The 16,357-nt window shown below is 46.1% G+C and overlaps 1 long non-coding RNA gene across 1 annotated transcript in view; it reads right to left on the bottom strand.

Annotated features, from left to right (window-relative positions):
• The window catches only part of LOC123479266 (uncharacterized), a 40,343-nt gene that overhangs the window by 19,971 nt on the left and 4,015 nt on the right, over positions 1-16,357 (bottom strand). The window contains exon 3 of the long non-coding RNA XR_008426712.1: positions 13,551-13,621. This is a non-coding gene — a long non-coding RNA (uncharacterized lncRNA). The remainder of the gene's footprint in view (positions 1-13,550; positions 13,622-16,357) is intronic.

Below are 16,357 nucleotides of genomic sequence, written 5' to 3'. Positions count from 1 at the left end.
CTAATAAATAAGGGGTCAGAGAAAAGCAATCTACCATAAAATAGTTAGTACTCCAAAAGAGAGACTGTAACATATGTATGTCCATTTCGCTATATCTGTATAGAAGGGGCTCCAAAATGAAGACAGACCCAACCCCACTGACTGACTGACGGAATATACTGCATTCCACGGAAATTTGGAGGAGGAGGCTTAACCGTAAGACATATCCTATTTATGTTGTTACACTTAAAGGAAAACATAAATAATTCCTCAAGCAAAAAGATAGGTTTAAAAAGTACCTATTTGGGGGCACAGGGATCAGGTGGCCTCAGAATTCTCTTTTGCAAAATTCAGCATCAAAAGACATTGGCACAGCGACAAGTGCCTGAAGAAAAGAAAGCACCCCAAGCAAATTTCAGCTACGCAAGAGATGGTTCAAGTATAAAAGCCACATGGAGATAGTCTCCAACATAAAAAACCACCAGGTACACAGTAATAATGAACACTTCATGAAAAAGCTACCTCCAATGAGTAATAAATCAAAATGAGACACCAGCCGTGGGGAACCATGTTAAAGTGACTGGCAGTGTCAGCCCCAAATTCACGACTATGTCAAACCGACACGAAACAGCCGTGGGAATTATGATCACACGTGTGGGTGCTCCAAACCTGGGTGACGTAAACACAGTAATTATGAAAGGTCGGTATCTAGTAGGAAGAGAGAAAGGAAAATGTACAATGAACACGAATGCACCTCTCTTTCAGAGCAGAAAGTCGGTATTGTCAACAATGAAGAGGAGCAGTTCGACAAAGAAGACGCAGTGACTCCCATCTGCAGACAACGCCGACGGCTCTCCTTTAGCGTAATGTCAGTGTGGCGTTTCCCACGGCGATGTTTGCCGTTGCCTGGAAGCCGGTCCGAGGTGGAACAAACCAGAAGGAAACAGAGCAAGAGCTGGGGCTGAAGGGCAAGACACAGAGACCCAACATTCTCATCACCATTCCTGGGCCTAGCGGCTACCAGAATTAATACTCACTCCTGGACTTTCTAGTTATAGGAGCTAATAAGGCTAGAAATAATTTTTTAGCCTTAGAGAGCTCCTTTAGAAAATAATATTACATCATGAACAAAAAATGTTGTGGTCCCACAAAACCTTCTATTTCAATTCAGGTTTTCTTTTATTAAACTCGAAGTTAAACTTAACTACTTGTCATTAAAAGAATATGTACAGATTAAATCCATTTTTATAAATTATGTCTATCCATCTACCTACTGTCTATCAATATGGTTATATTTACATCGGGCAGAAATAATGTTCGCTTTCTGTTAAGACTTTTTGTTTTGGGGAGATGGGGTTTCATTACTTTAACTTTCCTCTCGGTACTTTCCTGTGTCGAGTGCATGCACTTGTGTTTAACATGAGAATGCCTCACATTTACCGCCTCAACAGCATGATTTTTAAAAGAGGGCAGGGAGAGAAAGAGATACTGGATGTGTAAGTCCACCTATAAATCGGAGGTGATACAAATAAAACGGCTGTTACTTTCTTCTTTTGCTTTATGTCTCCAAAGATGATAACACACCCCAAATAAACCAATAAGGAAACCAGAAGGAAGAAGCAGACACAGCATGGAGTTGGAATGGCGGTGTGTCACAGATGGAGGGGCTCCGCCCCCAGCCCCACCATCTAATCCGATGTCCTGTGAGGCAGATGAGTCCACGGGACCCTGAGGGGCAACCACACGCTGAAGTGACAGAGGGGACTGCCCGCTGCAGAGCCCCGGTCTATTAACCACCAGCCTCACGCCCTTCACATTTCATTGTCTCAATAAAACAAGAATTAGCTCTATGTTTCAACAGATTCTCTGAGGCTGAAGCTGTGAAGTGTCCTCGTTATGCTAGGTATGCGTGTGTGTGAGTGTACTCGTGTGTGTGTGTGTGTGTGTGTGTGTTGTTGTAAAGGTGCCTGAAGCACGGTTCAAAGCTCTCTGATGGAGCCCTGATGGTTCTGGGGGGAGGCAGTGCTAGCAAAATTAGAAGAAACTGTAACATCAAAATGAGGTGAAAAGGGGCTATTGTTCCTATAACTAACCTTTACATCGACTCTACTGAATCTTTTCTAGCAAAAGAGCGGATGTAGCATCAGTTTCAGCTCTATCCAAAGACCTGACATTTTTGTGAGGAGGCTGAAAAACACACAGATGATGGAAATCCTAACCTGCAATCTGGCCACAAAGAACATGCCCTCTGCTGGCCCTCGAAACCAGAACACCTCCTAGAAACCGGCTCTCCCACTGGTACAAAGAGAAGGGCTAAGAAGAAGAGACAAACACACATGTACACTCTCACACCCCCCCCCCCTTTGCACACCCAAAGCCAAGAACGACAATCACCAGTTTCAGAAATGCAGGAGTGACACCACAGACTGGATACAGTTCCTAGAGAAAGAAAGTGGGCTGAGAGACTGATACTGTTTATTTAAAACACTGGAGGGAAACAGTTTCTACTTGGCATCCCTACGGCCTAGAAAAGCTGTGCTTACCCCAACCAGCCATGCAGGTGGCCCGACTTCTGAGCTCAAACAAGAGTGGAGAGTGTCAGCAGGTTCAGAACAATACTGTGCTGTGTGTAGACCCGCAGGGCTTGGGTGGTCGGCTCTGCAGAGGTGGGGGTGAGCCAGACACCCTCTCTCAGGTGTCATTGGATGGACTGAGATAACACGCACCATTGTGCCCCCTAAGTCTCCCAGGGCCGGTTCGGCACACCCCAGAAGGGGCTTGGCCTTTCTAGGGGGCACCCTTCGCCTGTCTTCATATCAGAGTGAGGCTTATTTTGTCCAAGAGGGAGTCACTTTCCTTGATAACACTCCTATTTTAGATGATGCCTGGTCCAGGGGAGTGGTCTGAGGATAAAACAAAGTTTGGGTAAAAAAAAAAGGGAAGAGCAGAGGCCACTGAGATGATGACCGGCAGAAACGAACTTGTGGAAACTGTAAACAATGACACCGATGCAGACCGTCTCGTGTCCTAGGGCCCAGCGATCAGTGGGACGCTGTGCCACACCCTTTTCTTGTATTATCTTATTCGTCCTCATGCAAACCATAAAAGGTAGAGGGGATGCTGGTCCCCATTTTGCAGGTGAGAAAACTGAGGCTTACAGGAGTTAGGTAGCTTGCCCAAAGTGCCACCAGGAATGAGAAAAAGGCCAGCACTAGAGCCCTTGCCCGCCTGGCTCTGGCTCCTGCTCAGGGAGCGATGTAGACTTTATGTTTGTGTCCTCAGAATTCCTGTGTTGAAACCTAACCCCCGGTGTCATGGTATTAGGAGGTGGGGCCTCTGGGGGTTGCTAGGTCCTGAGGGTAGAGCCCTCATGAATGGGATCAGTGCCCTGATAAAAAAAAAAAGACCCGATAGCTCGTCCCTTCTGCTGTGTGAAGACACAGGGAGAAGATGGTTGTTCATGAACCAGGAAGCAGGCTCTCACCAACACTGTGTCTGCCAGCACCTTGATCTTGGACTCCTCAGCCTCCAGAACTATGAGAAATAAGTGTTCATTATTCATAAGCCTCCCTGAATGGACTAAGACAGGGAGCCATCAGCCTTCCCTTCTCACCCTCCTCCTGCCCACCTTTCCTTTCCCTTGCCCCCAAAACAAACCCCCTTCCTCTTAGGAATGATCGGCTGTCAATGGATCATACCTTACAATCGTCCCCTTGGAAACAATGAAGGGATGCTTGACCTCTCCCAGCAGAGAAACCTTTTAGAAATTCTCTCACGTGGTCGATCAGGATGTCTCACTACTTCCCTTAGGGGAATTTCAAGTATTAAGTCACTGAGGTGACGTGTGACGGCAAACTCTGCCTATATGCGATTTGCTTTTCCCAGAGTGATGGATGATGGAGTAAGGATGACACATCGACTTCAGCGCGTCAATACTTGGTCCTGTCACTTGCTGGGAGCACAGGGACTCCAAAGGCATGGACATGTACAGTAGCCCTGCGTCAGCTCTCGCTGACTCTGCCCCGGTGGGGGTGGCAGGAAGTACGCTCCTGCCACCTAACACTATAGGGGGCAGTTCCTCCTCCTCCTCTGTAAAACTGTGCCTTGAGAACACTGGACCGAATGACCTCGAAGGGCTGTTTAAGCTCTAGCGTGTTATAATATCAATGGAGAAACAATCCAGAGTGTCTTTAAATCCTTAACGTTTAACATGGCATTTTTCATCGATCAGATTGGCAAAGACCAAAGTTTGAAACACAGCACACTGATGAAGGGACAGCAAGAGGCGTCCTTGGCCCACTGGTGGCTGAGGAAACCAGAGCAACCTCTTCAGACAGCGACAGAATAATAATCATAACCATGAGAATGGCAATCAGAAGAAATTGCAATGCCTTTGCCCCTCGTCACTGGTGAACCACATCTGGGAGAGTCTCCTAGACATATATTTGCACATGGAAGATAAATAACAGTGCTGTTTATTTCAATGGAAAGCTAGCAGTGAACTACGTGCCCTGTGGTGAGGGCCATTGCATTAAGTTGTGCTACATCCAATTCTGAACACTACATAGTCATCAAAAAGAATAAGGTAGATGAAAGTGATGTAATGTAGAATAACATCGATGTATGTGCTAGAGGGGGCTCTCCCACATACATCACAGGGAGAAAAGCATGGAGAACAACACAGCACGCTGCCGTTTGGTTTGGCTGTATGGTTTGAAGTTGCGTTTGCACGCGTGTGCATGCACAGAGCTTGTCTGGAAGGATTCACTTAAAAATATTTGTAAACTCGGGTTGCCATGGGGAGAGGACATGGGGTCCCAGGACGAAAGGGAGAATTATTTTTTATTGCAGAGCTTTTTGTACTCTGAATTTTTTACTTTGTACATAATTGCTTTTTCATTTAAAAAACAAAACAAAACAAAAAACCACACACACACTACTGAATCTGCCAGCACCTTGATCTTGGACTTCTCAGTCTCCAAAACGATGAGAAATAAATGTTGTTTAGAAGCCACCCAGCCTATGGTGTTTCTGTTACAGCAGCTCAAATGGACTAGGACAGGGAGCCGTTAGCTTTCCCTTCCTGCCCTCCCACTGGTTAAAAAGTGGCTTTCAGGCCATCAGAGGCCATGACAACAACACAAAAATACAGCAGAGAAGTTATGTCAACTCTGTTACATGAAGTATTACATATCCACATACATATGTATATGTAGCATTATATATAGGATTGCATATTATATATGCAATTAACACATCAACTACATTAGAGATACAGATACATACGTATAGATATATAGATATACATATAGATATCTCACACATGTAACATTTGGAGAATTTGTTAGCCCAGTTGTTATTAAGTAACAACCTCATACAATTCCAGTTACCAGTCCTCTCCCAGTTTGGAAACAGCTTCTGTCATCAATAACCACAGAAAGTGCTGGAAGCCTGGGCCAGCCATCTGCACGGTGGCCTCTCCCTCCCATTTAGTGCCCAAGCCTCTCTCCCATTCCCCCAAGAAGCAAAGTGAATACATCCAGCCTCGTCCCTGCCTGTGGCCAGAGGACACGGGAGAATGAGGCTTCTTTGTACGCCACATGGCGGGCAAATGGGCCCACACTTTTTGGCCACAGTCTGAGATCTCCGACTACACACGAAACAATAAAACATCTCTGATTCACGTTTGTTGAATGTTCTCAAGTCCTGAGAGAGAAAGAGGCAAAAATAGCAAGGAGTTTTGAAACCCTTTAGGAAAAGGCACTCTTTGGCATACTTGTTTTTCCAGCATTCAATGAACAAAAAGGTTCCCTGTTTCGACCACCAAGAGAACAGCCAAGTTTTTCGAAATGCAGTCACACTTTTGGCTGACATAAGGAGATTTTCCAACTGGGCTTTCATATGCATACTTACGGGTGGTCTGTCCTACCTACCACAGGCTTTCCTGTGCCAACAATTTTGTTTGTAAATCTTGGTGCAATAACAAAGCTTGTATACTCATTGAAAGCTACATGCGCGGGACTGTTTGGTGAAAGGGGGAATACAAAGGTGCTTTTAGATGGCTCCAGCGCGAAGGAAACCTTTATTCTGTGAAAGATGTAAAACTCCCTGGGAACGGATCCCTTACGTCTTTATGGAGAAGTGTAGCTGACTTGCACCTCCCGCTACAGGAACTCGAGAGTGATTTATTTCCACCGGGCAGATTAACATGTGCACTGTTTTCATGTGGGTGACGGGACTTCATAAATTTGTCACTGCCTGGCCATGTGCCGCCTTTGATCCTTTCCATTGGGCCTTGTTTTGAGCTGGGAGCATGTAGCTGCCTGGATGTGGCATGTGTGTCTCTGCATCCATCCCTGCTGCATGTTGAACTTGGCCGTCCTCATCAGAAAGAAAGAGACGGGGCCAGCTCTGAAGGCAGGGCTGCCCTGCGAGGGTGAGCCATTTCCACTTTTAAAGTGAAACCTCCGGACCAAACTGCCCGCCTCTGAAAGGGGAAGGCAGTTTGGCTATCCAGTCTGTCTTCCTCTTAGTCCCTGGGTCGGATTCTGCTGGTTGGCCTGATCAGGTCATTACAGCTTTTGTTCCCCTCACCCCCAAAGAGGATCCCACCCCCTCAGGAGAGAAATAGTGTTCAATCCAATCCATGCAATTCACTGAAGTGCATCCAGCAGTCTCTGGGTTTTCCGAGGGCCAAGCATGGTGCTGGTACCAGGATTATAGGCGAATAAGACATAGCCCCTGCCTCTGAGATGCTAGTAGGCTAGCCAGGGAGATAGACCACCTAACGACAGAGTGGTCAGAGCATGGACAGAGCCACGCCCTGTGAACTGTGTTAGCCAGGTACCCATCACAACCCTAGGTGGCTGTGGGTGCTGGAAGAGGGCAGGCTGATCATGGAGAACTTTCTGAGGAGGTGGCTCCTGAGCTGGCTCTTAGAGGATGTATAGAGGAGTGTGGCCATGGAAAAATGACAGAAAGGGAGAGAATGAGGAAAAAGGCATAGGTGTGGGGAATAGCACAGAAAAGTAGAATGTGCTTGTGTAGCTGGAGTGTGAAGTATAGGGTGGGCAAGAGGGAATGGGTGTATTTGACAGCATGGGCTGACCTCTTCATCATCTTTTAAAGATAACAATGATGATGATACTTACATTTTTATTGCATTTTATAGATTAAGAAGAATCTGGGGGTCCACCAAGGTTGTGGTTTGCTCCAGGTTCTCCTGCTTTTACTTAGCAACCAGTGCTCAAGTCCAGGTCCATGGGATGCTAGAGCCCTTCTCTAGATGGCTTCATATTGGTTAAAAAAAAATGGAACATCATAGAGACTCTCTGGTAATCACAAGGTAACTGGGGAGACCAAGTCCCTGCCTTCTGGAAGTTGTGAAGGGCACAGAAATGACCATGGTGTCAAGTGACCTTGGTGGTGGCATGAGCGGTGGTATTCAGAGGAGCAGGCAGCAGAGCCACAATGGGCAGTGGTGCCAGGGATGTGCCGGTGCCCAGTGAAGGCGCAGGGAACAGTTATGTTTCCTTGAGTGAGGAGTGGGACCCACCTGAAGTGGTGACACAGCACTAGGATGGCGGGGCACCCATGAGCATGGATTCAGGGCAACAACAAAGTCACTGTTCAGAGAAGAGAGGGGAAAAAGGACCTGGGCAAGAAGGGGAGACATGTTGCACCTCACCCAAGTATGGACACTGGGCCCCATATTTAGATGAAGAGTACAATAGGGAATCGAATAGCAAATAAGTATTTTTATGGAGAATCCACTAATTCACCTACTCAACATTTTTATTGCTCACCTACCATGTGCCAGGCAGATTGCTAGGCCCTGGTGATATAGCTATGATTGACATATTCTCTCTGCACACCCCACCCCCAAGTTCACATCATCATGGTAGAGATAGAAAATATCAAATAAACATATAGATACAAAATGTAATATCAGATACAGGTAGAATTATGGAGAAAAATGCAGCAGGATAAGAGATCCAAATATTAGAATGAAATTGGCAGGCTATTTTAAATAGGGTTGTCTAGAAAGAACTCTGTAAAGAAGGGACATCTGAGCATAGACCTAGATAAAATGAGAAATGAGTGATGCAGAGGTGAAAGATCAAGTGCAAAGGTCCTGAGGAGGGATGGGCCTGGTCTGTTTGTGAAACAGCGAAAAGGTCAGTGTGGCTGCCGTGGAGGACTCCAGGTGGATAGAGTTAGGACATAAGTCAAGGAGTTGGTCCTGGAGGCCATGGAAAAAAGCCTAAATTTTATTCTATGTTTCATTCTCAGTAGGTGATTTTCATTAAGGAAGCTTTTGACTACTGAGATTAAAAAGCGAGGAGCAGTGACCATGTACACACAGTCCAACACAGCCACACAAATAGTAAAATAATGCTCAACCTCACTATGAATACAGATGAAAAACAAATTCTAAGTAGAACATCATCACATGCAACTAAATTAACAATCCACTATTACTATGTTAAGTTTATGCTAGAATTACAATGATGGATTAATATCACTACATTTCTTAATGCAACTAGTCGTATTAATAGATCAAATATATAGCACTTATTTATTTGTGATCACCTTCAAAAAATGAAACTGGAAAAGCCGGTGTTCGTGCTGCCTGTCACTACTAGAACCAATACCTAGAGACAAGGATTGAATCTTTATGGATACTTTACCTAGATGCCATTGATCTGAGAAGACTGCAAGTTATATACACTGAAAGCCATCTTAACATCTCATCTCAAGCCAACCTTTTTATAAGGAGAGGTGAAGGGTAGGTAAAGGCTTTGAAAAAAAGTTAATCAGATAAGAGTTGCAGTCTGGTGGGGATTTTTCTAGTATTTCTTTACCTGCTGATCAACAATTCTTTATCTGCACCACAGACATTCCCTCCCTGGAACACAATGGCTCAGATACCACCTCTACCATGCAGACCCCCTGGGGCACAAAGGTTGAATTGCATGTCACATAGGTCACATATTCCAGTTCCTGGAATAACAACTTTCTACATGCATCAATCACTTAAGTCTATCAACTATAACTACAACTAAAGTCTTTACTTCTTAAGTTCCCCTATCAAAAGTACTGAATTGTCAATCAATTCATTATTATTTTTGGTTTTGGGGAAAAAGATTCTTAAAATAAGTATAAAAGGATATTCTTAAAATATGGATGTTCTATCTTAAACCAAAAACAACTAATTTCTTTTAGTGGTAAACACTGGAATGATTCCTATAACTATTAAGAAGATACAGTTGCCCACTATAGCCCCTATTAGTCAACATGGTTTTGAAAGGACTAGCCAATGCAATAATACAAGAAAAAGAAATCAGCAGTAAATTACTAGAAAAAAAGATAAAATTACTCCACGCATAAATAATGTAATTATATAGCCAGAAAAATCAAGAAAAGCAATTCACAATAGAAATTAGTGTTCCTTAAAGGGGCCAGATATGAAATAAACACACAAAATTATACCTTTTCTATAATACTAGAATTAATTAACTAAAAAGACAACAGAAAAACCAGCTCATTATACTTAAGAATAATGTTAATAAGAAAAGTATGTGACAATGATAAGACTTGTGAGAGCCACAAAAGAGGTCTGAGTAAATAAAGAAAGGTATTAAAACCAAAGTATTATAAAGATGTCAGGTCTGGCCCTGACCTGTGTGGTTCAGTTGGTTGACTATTGTCCCATGAAATGAAAGGTTGCCGGTTCAATTCCCAGTCAGGGCACATGCCTGGATTTCAGGTCCAATCCCTAGTCAGGATGTGTGTGAGAGGCATCAATGTTTCTCTCTCACATCAATGTTCCTCTCTCTCCCTTTCTCCTTCCCTTCCCCTCTCTCTAAATATAAATAAAATCTTTAAAAAGAAACATGTCAGGTCTTTCCCAACAACTTATATGCTGAACATAATTCAAGAGATAATTTTAAGGATCTTCTAAAAGAATAAACTATGAAAAATAGCTAAGAATATTTTAGAATTTAAAAAATAATGCATATCTTGTTCTATTAGAATTTAAAACAATATCTTACTGGAACAATGACCAATAGCAAATCGAATAGAGCAGAGAGCCCTAAAATGGGCCCTAGAACATGTATGTATGTGCATGTCACAGTAAAACAAGCAACATAACTTAATGACTAAGGAATTGTTTATTATTCAACAAGTAGTATTGGAACACTTGGCCGTCAACCCAAGTTATCATCAAATACCAGAGTAGCTATAGACAGATTTAAGTGTTAAATGGGAAAGAAAGGGGAAAGAAAGGAGGGAGGATCAGGGGTAGGGGGACAAAAAAGAGAAAAAGATAGGGAAAATAAACATACAGAAATGTAGGTGAACAACTGTGCTCTCGAAGGAGCGTTTTTTAACCTGGAAATGACTGAGATCACAAATGAAACACTTAACAAGTTTGACCACACAGAAATTTTTTGATTTCCAAAATAGCATTTTAAAGGAAACAAATGTAAGTGGCAACTCAGAAAATTATTCTCAACTGGTGTTATAAGTATTCTGAATGAACCAAAAAGCATTTTAAATCACTAAGGAAAACACTCGTTGCTAAATTTAAAAGTCAGCAAGTGATATGAATAAACCACCGACAGAGGGCGGCCATTCTCATGGCCGGCAGCTGGTGCCGGCTGTGGGCTGGGAGCTCAGCTGGGCCATGGGTGGGGACCTCCACACGTGGGTTCTCCAGCAGAGGTCTCGGCGGGGTACACAGACTTCTTACAGGACAGCTGGCTGTGAGCATGTGTCACGTGACAACCAGGTGGCCTCTTCTGACAGAGCCTGGGAGATGACTTCTCATCCACCCCTGGCTTGTGCTGGTATCGCACCGATTACGAGTGAGTCTCTAAGACCAGACCAGACTCATGGGGAGGGGCATGGATCCCACCTCTCCAGGGGAGGCAGCAGAGAAATTGTGGACACGTTTTCAAACCGCCACAGAGTGAGCTATTTCTGACTATTATGTGCACAACTTTTAATGGTATTATTCAGTGGTCCCAGAATGGTGATTGGTTCCTCATTTTCCCTAAGGCCACTGTGTGGCAATGTGTTTCCAGAACTTCAAAAACGCTCATGTCCTGGGACTCGGTAATCCCCCTTTCCAGTCGTTGTGCTAAGGATACATTCAAATCTGCAGTCAAATATCGATCTATTTGCCATATGGCATCATTCATACTTTTTAAAAAAGGGAAATGTTGAGAAAGCGGGCAATGATTAAATGAATTGTGTTGAGTCTTTATCAGAGACTATGATGCAGTGGCTATAAATCTTGTTTCTAAAGAATATTTAAAAACACAGGAAATGCTACCATGTTGTGGGGAAGTAGGGTATAAATTTAAATAGTGTATGTTTATAAAGGTTATTTTCAAATCTATGTCAATTATACAGGCACAGAAAAAGACGGGAAGAATAAACATTCAAATGTCAACAGTAATTACTGTCCTAATGGAGGAAAAATGGGTGAGTTTAATTTTCATATGTATACTTCTTTATATTTTCCCAATTTTCTATAATGCATATCACTTTGCTTTTATTTTTAGAAAAATAAACAAGAAACATTATTTTTTAAAGTAAAGAGAAGAACATAAGACCTAGAGTCGCTCATGAGTGGTATGAAATTTCTCTCCAGGGTCAGTAGCAGGTTTTTTATGAATATTCCACACATCCATCTTAAAATTCTCCTCAAGGCAAGATTTCTCCAAGCACATTTCAAAAGCACTTGAGCTATTATTTTGTATCCTCTAAATATGTCAGATAGTCACTCTAGCCACAATTTCATGTGTTGAAAAAATGAGTAAATAAGATAAGAGAAAGCAAAATAATAAACTCTAAACCAGGATCCGAGGGGTCCTCCGTGCAGGGTTGTATGGTTTTCGTAACTCCGCAAAGTGTCCACAGAAATCTGCAAGCAGCAAGCAGAGGCTCACTTCCTGAGATGGAAGGAAGCAGCTGCAGAACCCAGGCACATCCCTGTGTTTGGGAGAGATGAAGTATTGTGTCTGCAGCCCTTTCCCCTTGTTCAAGGTCTTCTGTGACGTGAGCTTTGCCACAGCTTCAAGTTAATGAGCAAGAACCATTAAAACCGATGTGAACCCACCCACCACAGCTCACACAGCAGGCAGAAGGATAAATTCACAACCCAGGGCTGCTTTGAAGGGTCATGGTTTTACCCAGGATGGCACAGGTGTGCCACACACCTGCACACTCCACTCTCTTGGGGCCTTGGCAGAGGACACGGGTCAACCAGAACACTTTGCAGATTCTTCCCTAAAGCCCTTCTTTCAGCGGTGCTCCGGTGGCCTAGAACCGGCCCAGAACTGGCCCATGGGTAGAAACCGGATGGACAGCTTGCCCCAGGCACAGGACAGACTTACTCCACCACCAAAAAGCCTTCACTGACACGCCCAACCTGTTCTACCAACGGCCTGCAAAATCGTACCTACGACCCCTTTAAATGGACTGCTGACTCTACATGCGTATTCACCTGCAACACATAGTTTGGCGGAAATCTGAGAAAATTATTACAGTGTCCCCCTCCTCCTGGGCACCTCACTCCACTGCCAGAGGTCTGTGTCAGCCCCGCCCCCACCATGCCAGACCCTCCCCTTCACAATGATGGGAATTCTGTGTCCTACACATCGCCCGTAACATGTCATACATCCTCCCTTCTTTGCTCAACACCACCCCTCCCAAGGGTCTCCAGGACCCTACATTGTCAAGAACACTGTAAATGCTCAAAAAATGTTCGAGCAATTAATTCAATGACTGGAAAAAAATGGCACCACCTCCACCAATTTGAGTGATCAGGCTGAATAAAGATGGGGGTTATCCCACATGGCCCACACTTTTTTTCCTGGGCAATATCCAAATATAGGGGGTCCCAGGGTCTTCTGGTGTGGGTGCCTTGAACGAGCTTGAGGGCTTCTCTGATACACAGCCAGTGTGCCGATGGCCTGCACTCAGGGTTAGGGGCTCTGGCCTCCTCCGCCTGCACCCACCCCACTGGAGATGCCCTACAGCCACAGACCGGGAGGGACAGTCTTTACAGCTGGGCTGGGGGAGCCGGTGGCAGGCAGGAGAGGCTAAAACAAATAGCGACTCCAGAGAGGCCCACCCCACCCAGAAGCCTGCATGGCGTCAACACCCCGGAGTGCTGGGCCACTTGGAAAGGACAGTAACCGCCAGACACACACAAAGGCAGCCAAGGCCTGTGAGGGCTGCCCAGGAAGCGGCCCGACTGCCTGCCTGGGATTGAAGCCCTTAACACAGGTGTTTCACTGCATCCCAGCCCAGCTCCTCGGTGAAAGGGCTGCTTGCCGGGTGGGGCTGGGCGAGGGCCCCTCTCCAATGCTCACTAATGAACCTGCAAACCAATTAGCATCCTCTGTGCCTCTTGGTGGAGGACGGCCTGTTTATTTGAGCTCTCCTTGCCCTTCTCACTCCACCCCCACCACAGTGCCCCAATGGTCTTGCTTGGCACTTTGAAGGCTGGATTTTCCAGCTGCCATTGGAGGGCTGGACATCATGATAAAACTCACCTGTGAGCTTCCGCTGAGTCATGGATGTCACCTAGCGAACTTGAGGCTTCCCAGTTGCCTCCCACTGGAAACTGATAGGAAATGGTCCTGGTTAGTTGACTTGATCAGTAAATCTGATTCCAGTACAAGGAGGTCCAAAGTGGCGTCATATGCCATTATTTCCTCAGACACTTGGAAACACTATGAGCACCCACTGACATGCACACTACCCCCCCTTAATTTCTATTCTCTTAGAGCTTCTCAACCCCAGCACCACTAGCATTTTGGGCCTGCCGATTCTGTGTGGTGGGGGCTGTTCTGTGCATGGTATTTAGGATGTTTAGTAGCACCCTTGCCTCTACATGCTGGATTCCAGGAGCACCCCATCCCAGCGTGATGACCAAAAATATCTCCGACACTGCTGAACGTCCCCTGGTGTGCAAAATCACCACTAATTGAAAACCACTGTTTTCTTAGACCTAAAGGGGCCACATGGAACATTGTTTCTAGCTCCTTGTGGCACAAAGAGATACTAGAAGTTGAGTAAGAAAGTTCCCCTTTACAATGTATTCCCAAGGTAGTTAAGTAGTTGGGAGGAAGTCCAAGAGTCCATCTGAACAAGAAGTGCTCTCTGGGACGAGCCAGCCTGTCATTCCTGGAGGCCGAGGATTTAGTGCACAGCGTGCAAGGACTCTGTGACCCTTCGCTGCATCTTCCTGTCATATGGGGGGTGGGAGTGGGGAAGATGGCGTGAGAGCCCCGGCATCTCCCGGCTATCTCACCTTCTCCATCATTATTCGCTCAACCCCAGCCAGCCTCCTCCATTATGTCAGCCTACGAACAGCAAGGAGAGCGTTCTCGCCAAACTAAACATTTTTATCAGAAGTGAGAAGAACTCAAGGACAGCCCCCGGCTGGGGGGCCCCTGCTGTGCGTCTCCTCCCTTGGGCTCCCTGAGCCTCCTGAAACCCTGGCTCTCAAACCCCTTCGCACCCTCGCTGGAGCCACGGGTCTGTTGTCCATCTCTCCCCCTAGACGGCGACCTTCCTGGGGACAGGGGCTGCATCTCATTCAAAGGGTCCTTCCTTGGGCTCAGCACAGAGCTTGAGGCCCACATGTTTATTATAATAATAGCTGATATATTTTGGATGCCTACCTGTGCCAGGTACTAAACACTAAACATTTCACATCTATCACCTTATTCAAATGTCCCCCAAACCCAAAGAGGTACAAGATTGTCCCCATTTCACAGAAGCGGTGATCGGAGATGATGACTTGTTCAAAGTCTGCCAGCCTGTGACAGAGACAGAGCCAAGCCCAGGGCCCAGGCTGTTCAGACAAAGCCTCTTAATCCCTGAAAGCTACCAGGCGTGTGCACTTGACGTACGTGCCCACGGTGACCTTGCCCCTCAGAGGATGTTCGCTGGACCATGGTGACTGCCAGGTGACCCTGCTCTTTTATCGGAGGGAAAGTTAGGGGATTGAGATTCCATCCCACCTCTCCCTGCTGTGCTGAACACACTGAGGGTAATGGCAAAAGTTCCCCGTGCCTTTGTGTCTTCCTCTTTAAGAAGGAATGCTCCCCGCTCCAAAAAAACCCCAACAAACCCTGCCTTCCCTGGGCCCATCCCCATGTCTGTGCCCACCTGCCCACCTGCTCCTGGATGAGGAAGACTCTCCCGGGTGTGACTTGGGGAGAGTCAGAGCAGAAGCTGGAGGTTTCACAACTCTGACCAGGGCCGGGGCAGTTCATTTCGGCAAACATTTATCGACGACAACTCACCAGTGCCTGGGCTGGAAGCTGTTCAGGTCGTGGTCCTGGCCCTCTAGGCTCCCAGGACAGTGAGGGAGGGTCCCAAAGCCACATAAAGCTAACACAAGTCGAGTCTTGATAAATGTAATCAAGGTCCAAACAACTCAGTGACATAGGGAGGAAGGGGTTCCTTCTGCCCAGAGAGGCCAGGAACTGCCTTGGAGAGGAGGCTGGAGAAATCAGGCCAAGGAAATGATGGAGGATCGAGAGGCACCGGAGGAGGTGACGCAGGGTGAAGAAGGCTCAGGAGCCAGCCCACGGGGGTGGAGGGTGGAGAGGAAGTCAGAGAAGCATGTAGGCTCTGGGGGGCAGGAGGCCAAAAGCTCGGCTGGGACCAGACCAAGAGTATACTCCTCTCTCCATTCAGTGGTGAGTCCAGCCCGTTTTATTCAAACAACAGCAAACCGCGAGTAGTATCTGCAGTTCTAGCTTGGAGTCTACCAGAAGGAGGTCCTGAACAAGGATTTGGGTGCAAGTGTTTGTTTGGGAGGTGATCCAGGGAAGTGTTGGGGAGGCTGTGGGCGATGAAGACGGGAAGGGAAGGACGCCAGCTTAAGGCATGTTCATGAGTGGGTTACCACAGGGGCATCTGGGCCTCAGTCCAGCTGGCAGGGGCCTGCTGGGGCATCTCGGACTGACACACAGGAACCAATTGTATGCCTCTCTCCCCAACTCTAAGTTCATTACCTCTGCTGCAACTTGAGTTCCACCACAATGGGAGTATTTACACCACGGAAATGGATCGGTGTTTTACTTGCACCCATCTCCCATCTCCCCCACCCCGAAAAGCCTGTTGTTGGCTGAGCTGTCCCTGGAGGGTCACCTGCCCAGCCTTTCAGCCTGCCCTGGACTGGAACAAGGGCACTGGCAGCTGAACAATACCCACAGCTGCTGTCTCAGCCCATTTGTTTGGGCTGCTGTAATACAAGTACCATTGCCCATATATTATTTCTTCCAGTTATGGAGGTTCAAGGCCTACGGTAAAGTCACCTGTAGGTACGGGCCCACTTCCTGGC

This window comes from Desmodus rotundus, chromosome 4 (assembly GCF_022682495.2).
Source record: "Desmodus rotundus isolate HL8 chromosome 4, HLdesRot8A.1, whole genome shotgun sequence".
Taxonomy (NCBI): domain Eukaryota; kingdom Metazoa; phylum Chordata; class Mammalia; order Chiroptera; family Phyllostomidae; genus Desmodus; species Desmodus rotundus.
The sequence above is the reverse complement of the archived record's forward strand: the minus strand, read 5'-3'. Positions and strand labels throughout refer to the sequence as shown.